General features: G+C 49.6%; 1 protein-coding gene across 10 annotated transcripts in view; it reads left to right on the top strand.

The window, feature by feature from the left end:
* LOC140419816 (KH domain-containing RNA-binding protein QKI) overlaps positions 1 to 12,219 on the top strand; it is a 746,610-nt gene that overhangs the window by 616,483 nt on the left and 117,908 nt on the right. The gene's annotated exons all lie outside the window — the stretch shown is intronic.

The following is a 12,219-nucleotide window of genomic DNA, read 5'->3' on the forward strand; positions in this document are numbered from 1 at the left end:
CCTCATTTCAGTAATCCTCCAGCTTTGGACAACACCAAAACATATGGAAGTGATCCCCCCCCCCCCTTACAACGTCCGCACATATCTTCTACCCCCTCAAAGAGCAGGCTCACCCTCGCCCTCGTGAGGTGTGCTCTACATATCACCTTCAGCAGCAATCGTCTTAATATCTTAACTAAAGATTGCACTTGAAGGCTTCAGTCCCTTCCCAAAACTATGCATGGACTTAATAGGCAGAATTTTCCATTGTGGAGACATAAGTGCAGTGAAGGACAGGATTCGCGTTAAGTGGCGGGGTGGGTTCTAACACTAGATTGTCCACTTTTCAGCTTGTTAATCTGAATCTTGTGGTGGGGTGCAGACATGCATTCTTCAACCCCACTGTTACCTCAAGGGGTCAAAGGTTCAGGCGCCATATTTAAATGGCACTCACACACATATTCACTCTCTGGCGTTGTGACAAGTGAAGCAATGGGCCGAATAAGAAACAAATCCTCTGCACACGGTTGACGAGACCTTCCTGGAGAGATTGCTCCATACAGTCCTGGATCGGTGGAGATCCTCTGTCCTCAGGATGGGAGGCAGAGGTCCACTAACCTGACCACACCAGCGTGGGAGGATGTTGCCAGGGAGGTCAACACATGTGGACAAAGGACACTCTGTAGTTCAGGAAGAGCATGAATGATCTCATCCACTTTTGCCAGAGTAAGCCAACCGTCTCCTGACCCCAAACTCTTCACTCTCATAAGGACTTCAGCCATTCTAATGGTTACAATCCACAGGGACCTCTCACTGCCAGCAGAAGGGACATCAGCACTGATGGACATCACTATCTCAAGTAACATCCTGCACAAGTAGCATCTTCAGCCCTTACTGGGGAGGACTCCGCGCACACAGCAGGCATATATGCTTATAATCTTCTCTTTCGTCCATGATGCTCACACTCAATCCATCTGTCTTTACAAGATCTCCCACAACAAAAGGGAGAGATCCCAGACCAGAGAGGGATGCTGGAGGTAAGGAGGAGCAGATAGCAGTGCTGGCTGAAAAGGACAGGGATTCCTCCTGCACAGAAGATGAGATTGGGTCTCCCAACAAACCAGTAAGGATCCAGGCAGTGTACATTGGCCAAATGCAGATAATGACTGTGAGTGATGGATAAAGTAGGTGCCTGTGTAGTCAATTACTAATGATCTATTTTCTCTATTCCATCCACAAGCATTAAAGGCAGAGGCAGAGTGCCAAGCAGTGAATCAGCCCCAGCTCCTAGAGCACCTTGGATGTGGAGGCTGAGGTGGCATCTGAAGTAGACCTCTTACTGTATCCACCTGAACCTTCTGCCAACACATATACAGACACGCCGATGGGACCTAGTTGTAGAATAGGCTCGGGATCACTTTCTGGTGAGCACCTCACAGACACAGGTCCACAGCAGGTGGAAGGAGGGCCAACCAGGATCTCCAACACATGGAGGACTGATGGAGAATAGGCCCCTGCTGAGTCAGAGTCCACTGACGCATCTCTGGAATCCACCCTCCGAGAAATATTGGAGCTGTAAAGACAGGCAGGTTAGGTGGGGTTACAGGGATAGGGAGGCGGAGTGGATCTAGGTGGGGTGCTCTTTCAGAAAGTCGGTGTAGACTTGATGGGCCAAATGGCCTCCGCTGCACTGTAGGAAATCTGTGATTTTATTTATTTTCTTTTTAAAATAAATTTAGAGCACTGGGGAGAACACCCCTGCCATTGCTTGAAATTGTTCTATGGGATGTTTTTACTTTTTTTTTAAATTTAGAGTACCCAATGATTTTTTTTTTTTAGTAAGCTTTATTGTCACAAGTGGGCTTACATTAACACTGCAATTAAGTTACTGTGAAAAGCCCCTAGTCGCCATATTCCTGTTTTGGATAGTCAGAGGCTTTTTCCCAGAGTAGAGCGGTCAATTACTGGGGGCAGATGTTTAAAGTGTGAGGGCAAGGTTTAGAGGAGATGTGCGAGGTAAGTTTTTTTACACAGAGGGTAGTGGGTGCCTGGAACTTGCTGCCAGAGGGGGTGGTTGAAGCAGGGACGATAGGGAAGTTTAAGGGGCATCTTGACAAATACATGAATAGGATGGGAATAGAGGGATACGGACCCCGGAAGTGTAGAAGATTTTAGTTTAGGCGGGCAGCAAGGTCGGCACAGGCTTGGAGGGCCGTAGGGCCTGTTCCTGTGCTGTACTTTTCTTTGTTCTTTGTACACAGAGGGAGAATTCAGAATGTCCAAATTACCTAACAGCATGTCTTTTGGGATTTGTGGGAGGAAACTCCGGAGCACCTGGAGGAAACCCACACAGAGATGGGGAGAACGCACAGACTCCACACAGACAGTGACCCAAGCCGGGAATCGAACCTGGGACCCTGGAGCTGTGAAGAAACAGTGCTATCCACTGTGATACCGTGCTGCCCATGAGGGGCAATTTAGTGTGGCCAATCCGCCTAACCTGCACAAAAATCGCTTATTGTCACAAGTAGGCTTCAAATGAAGTTACTGTGAAAAGCCCCTAGTCGCCACATTCCGGCGCCTGTTCAGGGAGGCTGGTACGGGAATTGAACCGTGCTGCTGGCCTGCCTTAATCTGCTTTCAAAGCCAGCAATTTAGCCCTGTGCTAAACCAGCCCCTGACATCTTTGGGTTGTGGGGGTGAAACCCACACAGACACAGGGAGAATGTGCAAACTCCACATGGACAGTGACCCAGGGCCGGATCGAACTTGGGACCTCGGTGCTGTGAGGCAGCAGTGCTAACCACTGCGCCACCATGCTGCCCCAGGAATTCTGTGATTTTTATAATTCTTCTTTGATTCATGCAGCCACTCCTGGAGTGAATTGTTCTTACAAATAAACTAAAATATTGGGGTTTCGGGCCAACATTCCCCCAACCCCCCCCATCAACTTTCCCAACCTCCCCTCCAACTTTCCCCAAACCTCCCCTCCAATCTTCCCCCAACCTCCACTCCAACTTTCCCCGAACCTCCTCTCCAAGTTCCTCTAACCTCCCCTCCAACTTTGCCCAACTTCCCCAACCCCATCCAACGTTCCTCAATCTCCTCTCTAACATTCACCTAACCTCCCTCCAACTTTCCCCCACCTCCCTCCAACTTTCCCCAAACCTTCCCAACACCCTTCATTTCCCCCCCAACACCCCCACACAGCATCCAAGTGGTTCTAAAATGTACAGAGATTTGACTTACCATTTTTAATGCAGGAACACTCTCCGTTGCACTGCTGCTTCTCACCTTTAGACAGGCTTGTGGTTTCTGCTGAGCTTTCCGGTTTCTGGTGAGCTTTCCAGAAAAAAATTAGAGTTGCGAAGCTGCCTGTAGGTTGTGAACAGCAGCAGCAACTTGTGACATTGACCTGACACTGACAGACAGGCTTAAAAAATGTTGAAAATCTGAGGCTGACTGAATTGTATTTTTTAAGCTGGTATTTCAGGTCTGCATCTGTGGCTGCTGAGCAGGGAAGACAAGAAACTGTTTGAATCACCAAGCCTAAGCAGCCCTCCAAACCCCTGGCCCTGTTATTAGGCACCGTCTGTAACCCCCGTCGCCCAGGCCCTCGCCTCATTCCCAGGAATGTCTTTTGATTCTACCCAGGATAGTGTGGCCTGAGGATTGTCTCATACTACTGTCTTCCCCAATCATGCCTGTGCCTCCCCCTTGCCTCCGTGGCTCCACTCACTCCCCAAACTCATGCCTCTGTCTTTCCTCTCCCTGCCAGTATCGACCCCATGCAGCAGCTCTGGCATAGCTTCATTGACACACCAAGATCTTGCAGCACCACTGTAAAATGTAGATGAAAGAAACGTCGATGCACCTCAAAGTCACTTGTGAAACAAAGGTCGCGAGGAGCACAATACTTTTAGACAGTCATGAAACAGCCATTCTAAGTATCCACTGTTGGGCATTTATTTGGATAAGGAACATGATTTTGGCGCATTGTTTCCGGCATGGATCAGTGGGAAACTCATCCCACCATGAAAGTTGGGAGAGCAAAGTTCCGAACTAATTTCCCACCAGTGGGAAACTGACATTTGACATGACTCCAAATTTTGAGCCCCTGCCTGCCAGAAGTCCAAGGCTGGCATGAACGAGAAATCCCAAAAGCTACGGTCATATTATATACTACTTTGTTCCTTTAGTAGAAGACAAATTGTATAATCAGAACATGTACATTGAACCTAATTTCCTCTGCTGCATCAGCCCTGTTCAGCTTCATTAATGGGATATTTTTCTTTAGCTTCTTGCAGTTTATGCTCAGTACTTTTTCAGTTAATGGAAAAAGGCTGTAGAAGAAAATTCAAACTCTTCATTTGTATAAATTTATTAAATACATTTTTATAAAAGAATTGTGACTTGTGTAAGAGAAAGAAGATAGGGATCAGCTCTATGTTGTGTAAACATTAGAAAGCACATTAAATTGAAAATGAGATCTGAAAAAACGAACTTTGAAGATAAACAAAGCTTCTGCAGAAAAGTGATACGAAGAAGAGTAGAGAAGGGCAGCACGGTGGCGCAGTGGTTAGTGCTGCTGCCTCACGGCGCCAAGGTCCCAGGTACGATCCCGGCTTGGGTCACTGTCCGTATAGAGTTTGCACATTCTCCCTGTGTTTGCGTGGGTTTCGCCCCCACAAGCCAAAAGATGTGCAGCGTAGGTGAATTGGCCACTCTAAATTCTCCCTTAATTGGAAACAATTAATTGGGTACTCTAAATTTTTAAAAAAAGAAGAGTAGAGAAGCACATTCAGGATGAACCCATCTCTGGTTGATCGGAGTCTGTGAGGGTAGTGATGTTTTTCAGTTCTTTTGTAGTTTAAAAAAATCATTCATTATCCAGACTTGAATGATAGCAAGGAACACAACTGGCACTGGCCTATTAAAGTGATTCACATCAGAGCTTACTTCACTGCACTTCACGTTTTTTTCCAACAATAATCATATGTTCATGGATTGTGGGCTTTGCTGTCAAGGCCAGCATTTATTGCCCATCCCTAATTACCCATATCAGCCTCCCCGAACAGGTGCCGGAATGTGGCGACTCGGGGCTTTTCACAGTAACTTCATTTGAAGCCGATAACAATAAGCGATTTCCATTTCCGTTTCATTCCATTCCACCCTTGAGAAAGAGGTAATGAGCATATTTCTTGAATTGCTGTAGTCCGTGTGATAAAGGTACTTCCTCAATGCTGGCAGGTAAAGTGTTCCAGAATTTGACGCATCAACCATGAAAGCACAGCAACACGTTTCCAAGTCGTGGTGGTGCATGACTTAGAGGGGTCTTGGAGATGGTGGTGTTCTCATACACCTGCTGCCCTTGTACGTCTAGGTGATAAGTATTGCTGGCTTAGGAGGTGTTGTGGAAGAAACGTTGACAAGTTGCTGCAGTGCATCTTGTAAATCTCATACAGGAACCATGCTGTGCTGGTGGTGGAGAGTATGAATTTTTGAAGTCGTGAATAGTGTCAGTTAAACTGGCTGTTTTGTCCTTGATGGCATTGATGAAGTTGTACTCCTTCAGGAAAGTGGAAAGTATTCCATTACATTTGTGCCTTAAAAATGGTTGAAAGACATTGAAGACAGGAGGTGATTTACTTGCCACAGAATACCCGGGGCGGGATTCTCCCATTTGGCGGCAGAGTGTCCACGCCGTCGCGTTTCTTGACGGCGTGAACGGGCCGCTGGGAGTACCGATGCTGGCCCCAACAGGGGGCTAGCACGGCGCTGGAGCGGTTCACGCCGCTCCAGCCTCCCATCCCGACGCAAACTGTGCGCCGCGTGATCCACGCATGCGCAGTGGCACCGCACCAACCCACTCATGCACGGTGGCCTCCCTCAACGTGCCAACCCCGACGCAACATGGCGCGGGAATTCAGGGGTCGGCGTGTGAGAAAATAGGCCCAGGGAGCGAGAGGCCGGCCTGCCGATCGGTGGGCCCCAATAGCGGGCCAGGCCCCATCGGAGGCCCACCCCGGGGTCGGAGCCTCCCCCCCCTCCACCCCCACCCCCCCCACAGGCAGCCCCCCGACCCTGTGCGCAGAGTTCCTGCCGGCTGCGACCAGGTGTGGACGGCGGCGGCGGGACTCTGCCTTTTTAGAGCAGCCGCTCGGCCCATCCGGAGAATCGCCGATCCGGCAGCATACAGCGGCCCACGACCGGTGCCGCGCCAAGCACGCCAGAGCCAATGGTGCCGATTCTCCGCTCCGTGGAGAATCACGTGCCGGCGTCAGGGAGGCGTGGCCCGGTTACGGGGATTCTCCGGCCCAGCCCCGGACTGGGAGAATCCCGCCCCCAATCTATGACCAGCTCTTGTGGCTTTGTTATTTGTTATTTATGTGCCTGGACCAGTTAGTTTCTAGTCACTGATGGCCCCCTTCCTCTCCAAGATGTTGTTGATGGAGAATCTGAAAATGGCAATATCATTGAAAATCGTAGGAACATTGGATGTAGGAGCAGGATTAGGCCATTTGGTCGTTTGCTGCCTTCAGGGAATCATAGAATCCTCGAATTTACAGTGCAGAAGGAGGCCATTCAGCTCATCAAGTCTGCACCTGCCCTTGGAAAGAGCACCCTGGGGGGGTGGGGGGGGGGGGAGTCTCCGCATCTTATGGGGCCGAGCCCTCACCTTGAGGGGCTAGGCCAGCGCCGGACTGATTTCCACCCCGCCAGCTGGCGGGAAAGGCCTTTGGTGCCCCACCAGCTGGCGTGAAACTGACTTTGCCGTGCGGCGCATGCACGGGACGTCAGCGGCCGGTCACGGCATCCCCACGCATGCGTAGTGGAGGGGGTCTCTTCCGCCTCCGCCATGGTGGAGACCATGGCGAAGGCGGAAGGAAAAGAGTGCCCCCACGGCACAGGCCCGCCCGCGGATCGGTGGGCCCCGATCGCGGGCCAGGCCACCGTGGGGACACCCCCCGGGGCCAGCTCGCCCCGTGCCCCCCCCAGGACCCGCGAGCCTGCCTGCGCCGCCTTGTCCTGCCGTCCCAAAGGTGGTTCAATCCACGCCGGCTGGCGTGGGTTGACAGCGGCGGGACTTCGGCCCATCACGGGCCGGAGAATCGCCAGGGGGGGCCGCCAACCAGCGCGGCGCGATTCCCGCCCCCGCCGAATATCTGGTGCCGGAGAATTCGACAACCGCCAGGGGCGGGATTCACGCCAGCCCCCCGCGATTCTCTGACCCTCTGACGAGGGGAGGAGGAGGGAAAGTCAGCTCTAATGATTAACCTTGAAAGTAGAGTATTGCTTTTCTCCTTTTTTAATTTGATTTGAAAGGCACAGTCTCACAGGATCCCTCTCCTCCCAATATTTAGTTTAAACCCTCTCTACCACCCTAGTTATACGACTCACAATAGTCACAATAATAATCTTTATTGTCACAAGTAGGCATACATTAACATGTTGTAGGAGCGTTTCCAAAGACTGAGTATTGAGCTAGCTTTCACGTGGGGTTCCTCCCTCTTCGATATAGCTCGGCTGAACACACCGGGCGGTATTCTCCCCCCTTCCCCCGGCCGGGTGGGAGAATGGCTGGGGTGCCACGCAAACCGCACCACGCCGTTCCGACCCCACGCGAATCGTGCCATGCCGCTCGGAGTATCGCCGCAAGTGGCGATTCTCCGGCCCGGATAGGCCGAGCGGCCGCGCATAGACGGCCTAGTCCCGCCGCCGCTGTCCACACCTGGTCGCTGCCGGCAGGTACTCGTCGCAAAGGCTTGGGGGGCGCCCAGAGGGGGGCTCTGTTCCCGGGGGGGGCCTCTGGAGTGGCCTGGTACGCGATCGGCACCAACTGATCGGCAGGCCGGCCTCTCTGTCGGTGGGCCACCTTTCCTCCGCCGGCGAGCCTGGATCCATCCGCCATGTTTGTGCGGGGCGTCCTGGGGGAGGATGGCCACCGCCCATGCGCTAGTTGGCGCCAGCCCAACTGCGCGGGACCCAAGGCGCCGCGTCTTTTACTCGACGCGGGTCTCTGACGCCGCGCCAAGGCCCCGCCCCCGTAGATCGCACAACGATTTTATATTGACCAGTGAAATTTACTTTTAGCAACATGATGACTTATGATCAGCTCATGATTTAACCCCATCCTGCCACCTGTTATTTACTAGGATACTATGTCCATTATGAAGTTGTTTTTGTCTATTCCCATCCTACTTATTGCAGGCAGTTCCTGTCCACCTCATTGTTCATTTAGGGGCAGGATGCCAAGGTTGGTTCCTCTTTACACCATGGATTGTCCAAGACAGGATATTGGGGGCACCGTAAGAACTGTTTACTGAGCTGACCGTGTTATTGCTGACCACACTATTCTGCCTAATCCCTGTTTGTCTGAAAAACATGGGCAAATTAGCTAGCTTAAATCCCATCATGCATTGTGACCACTGCTTTTAGCAAGAGTTTAAATGCTTAATACTGCTATGTTCTAAAAATACAGGTTTCATGGTTAATAATGATTACTGAGTATACTTTCTATGATCAGTCTCAATCCTTAATAAACTAACTTATGTAGAACTATTCTAGTCTTATCCTAGCTATCCAGTTTTAAGGGATCTTATCTCAGGACACCCCCCCCCCTTCACTGGTCGCAGCATGATTCAGGTGAAACCGTTTCTCAGAACACGGCTGGTTTGCCTGGAGCCACAGAGTGACATCCAGGGAGTTTTACCCAGTCTGCTGTGCTCCCCTTCAGCACTTTTTTATCTGGTCTGCTTCTCTCTTCTCTCACGCTGTTTTATTCGGTTCACGCCGCCTCTCGTGCTGCTTAATCGGGAGCACCGTACACTCTTATTTTTTTTTTATAATATTTTTTATTCTCCTTTTTCACATTTTCTCACAAATTTACATCCACCAACAACAAATAATAATCAGTAACAAATATGTCAATCCCCATATCAATAACAACGATCCCATCCTCCCACCAAACCCCAAACATTAGCCCGCATGTTCACATAAACAAATGACAGAAAGGAATCAGAAATCACCCATAGTCACCATCAATACACACCGCCCCCCTCCCACCCACCCCCCCAAACTAATGTTCGAAGTTATCCAGTTCTTGAAAGTGCATGATGAATAATGCCCATGAATTGTAGAACCCCTCCATCCTTCCCCTCAGTTCAAACTTAACCTTCTCAAGAGTCAAGAATTCTAACAAGTCCCCCCGCCACGCCAGGGCATAGGGTGGAGAGGTTGCTCTCCATCCCATCAGGATCCGCCTTTGGGCGATCAACGAGGCGAAGGCTACAACATCTGCCTCCGCAACCGTTTCCAACCCTGGCTGGTCCGACACCCCGTATATTGCCACCTGGGGGCCCGGGTCCAGTTTCATGTGCACCACTTTAGAAATTACCCTAAAAACCTCCTTCCAGTAATCCTCTAGCTTTGGACAGGACCAAAACATATGAACGTGATTAGCGGGCCCCACCCCCGCAACGTTCGCACACATCTCCTACTCCTTCAAAGAATCGGCTCATCCTCGCCCTCGTGTGGTGTGCTCTGTATACCACCTTCAGCTGTATCAGCCCCAACCTCGCGCACGAGGTGGAGGCATTCACTCTCCGGAGCACCTCACACCAGAACCCCTCCTCCATATCCTCTCCCAACTCTTCCTCCCACTTTACTTTGATCCCTTCCAGTGGTGCCTTCTCCTCTTCCAAAATAGCTCCGTAAACCACTGACACTACCCCCTTCTCCAGTCCCCCTGTCGTCAGCACCTCCTCCAGCAATGTGGAGGCCGGCTCCAACGGGAAGCTCTGTGTCTCCTTTCTGGCAAAATCTCGAACCTGCATGGATCTAAACTTTTCCCCCTGCTCCAGCCGATACTTAGCTTCCAGCTCCTTCAGCCCTGCAAACCGACCCCAAAGAAACAAATCTTTTTGTGTCTTAATCCCCTTCTCTTCCCATTTCCGAAAATTTCCATCCCACCTCCCTGGCTCAAATCTGTGGTTCCCCCGAATAGGCATTTCCCTTGACCCTGCCCCCAACTCGAAGTATTGGCGAAACTGCCTCCAAATTCTCAATGAAGCTATTATTACCGGACTCACCGTACACTCTTATAAAATTTTACCTGGTTCATTGTTCCCACCTACCGTACGCTGTTTTATCTGGTCTGCTGGTGTACTCGTACGCTCTCTTCTCACTGTTTTATCTGGCCCTCCAATCTCTCTCCTTACGTGCTGTTTTACCTATCCTGTTCTAGGACTGATTCACCCCAGACACCTTAGAATTATGACCAGAGGCTTAAATGCCTTCAGTGCAGCTAATTATAGTCTGAAAGAGAACTTTTGGCACATCATAGTGCAATAATTATCAATCTTTCTACCAATATCTCTCAACTGTTATTTTGTAAGGGCTAAATGAGGTGGATGAAGATTTTTTTTTTAAAGGTGAAATAAGTGCATGTTGCCGTTTCCAAGTGCACTGTATTCCCATATTTATACATTTTCACACAACAGCAATAATCATTTATTTAACTATGTTTAGCAACATAAGTAAGGTAGACCTATGATTTCATAATTCTGGAAACTGAAATTAAGCAAGCCCTTCAACATTATTAAACTATTGCTCTTCACAGCCACTGATAGACCTACTGTGAATCCTTAGCAATTTCTGTTAACAGTTCATAACTTCAGCATTTGAAATTTTGTGTTTTGTTTATCCAAGATTGTAATTTACATTTTACTGCATTGCACTTGATATACCATCCATCTATCCAAAGGATGCTGAAGGTAAATTCAGTGATCCCATGTTCCCCATAGGAGCTGAACTCTAAAAGTGAGTGCAAGTCAGAAAATTGGCACCAAAGAAACGCTCAACCCATGCTTGCTTCAAGTACAGCTGCCCACTGGGAACATGGACCTGGTGAATTGACTCTCCAGCCTCAGCTTTCTGTTGTGAGCAGGCTTGTTTCCTATTGGCGCTAAAGGAGGATTTCTGAATGCTTGTTATTTCTCTGTGGTTTTGGGAGACTAGCTTAATGTTGGCTTGCTAGATTTTAGGTTGTTGCTATTGCTGGTGCAAGGGTTCATTTCCCAGCATCTCACGGTTTGAGTATAAAATTTAAACCAAAAGGAAAATCCATTTGCTGCTACTGAGCATCTCTGCTCAACTTGTCCCTAACCCGAAGAATAGCTTAAATTCCCCATAAATTACTTGGCATCTATTTTAGTATTGTCAGAAAAATTTGTATTACTTGAAGTGCGAGCTACATGTAACTTGTACCTACAGTGAACAGCAGCTGGAGCAGACACCTGAAATATTAAACTAATTACTATCTTCCATTTGGAGCCCTCACTTCGCTGTACTGCTTTCCAAGATTGGGATATTTACTGCATTTCACTATTCTGCCATGTCTGTGGTTTTAAAAGACCACACTTCAAAATTATGTCACTTATGCAGTAATAAATATGGGTGTATATTTGCATGCTCCCGAGAGTTTTTTTTAAACAAAATGTTTATTCAGATTTTTCCAACAAAATTTTAACAACCCTCCCCCCCCCCCATAACAAAAAGAAAAAAGAACACAAACACAACAATCAAAAATAATACAAAACTTATACATTAGGTTTCCCCCGTATATAGTAACCCCCCCATATGACATTCAAAGGTACCCTTGGGGAAGCCCCCCCCCCACACCCACCCAAATACCCCCCTCGAAAGAGACCCCCCTCCCTCCCCCCCCCCCCCCCCCCCCCCCCCACCTTTGGGTTGCTGCTGCTGCTGACCTCCTCCTAACGCTCCGCGAGATAGTCTAGGAACGGTTGCCACCGCCTGAAGAACCCCATGCACTGACCCTCTCAAGGCAAACTTTATCCTCTCCAGCTTAATGAACCCTGCCATGTCATTTATCCAGGCTTCCACACTGGGGGGCTACGCGTCCTTCCATAATAGCAAGATCCTCCGCCGGGCTACCAGGGACGCAAAGGCCAGGATACTGGCCTCTTTCGCCTCCTGCACTCCCGGCTCATCCATTACCCCAAATAGTGCCAACCCCCAACTCGGCTTGACCTGGACCTTCATCACCTTGGACGTAGTCCTCGCGGAACCCGTCCAGTACCGGGCACGACCAGAACATGTGGACGTGATTCGCCGGGCTTCCCGAGCACCTTCCACACCTGTCCTCCATCCCAAAGAACCTACCCAACCTCGCCACTGTCATATGCGCTCTGTGAGTAACCTTAAATTGTATTAGGC

Source organism: Scyliorhinus torazame, chromosome 1 (assembly GCF_047496885.1).
Source record: "Scyliorhinus torazame isolate Kashiwa2021f chromosome 1, sScyTor2.1, whole genome shotgun sequence".
Lineage (NCBI taxonomy): Eukaryota > Metazoa > Chordata > Chondrichthyes > Carcharhiniformes > Scyliorhinidae > Scyliorhinus > Scyliorhinus torazame.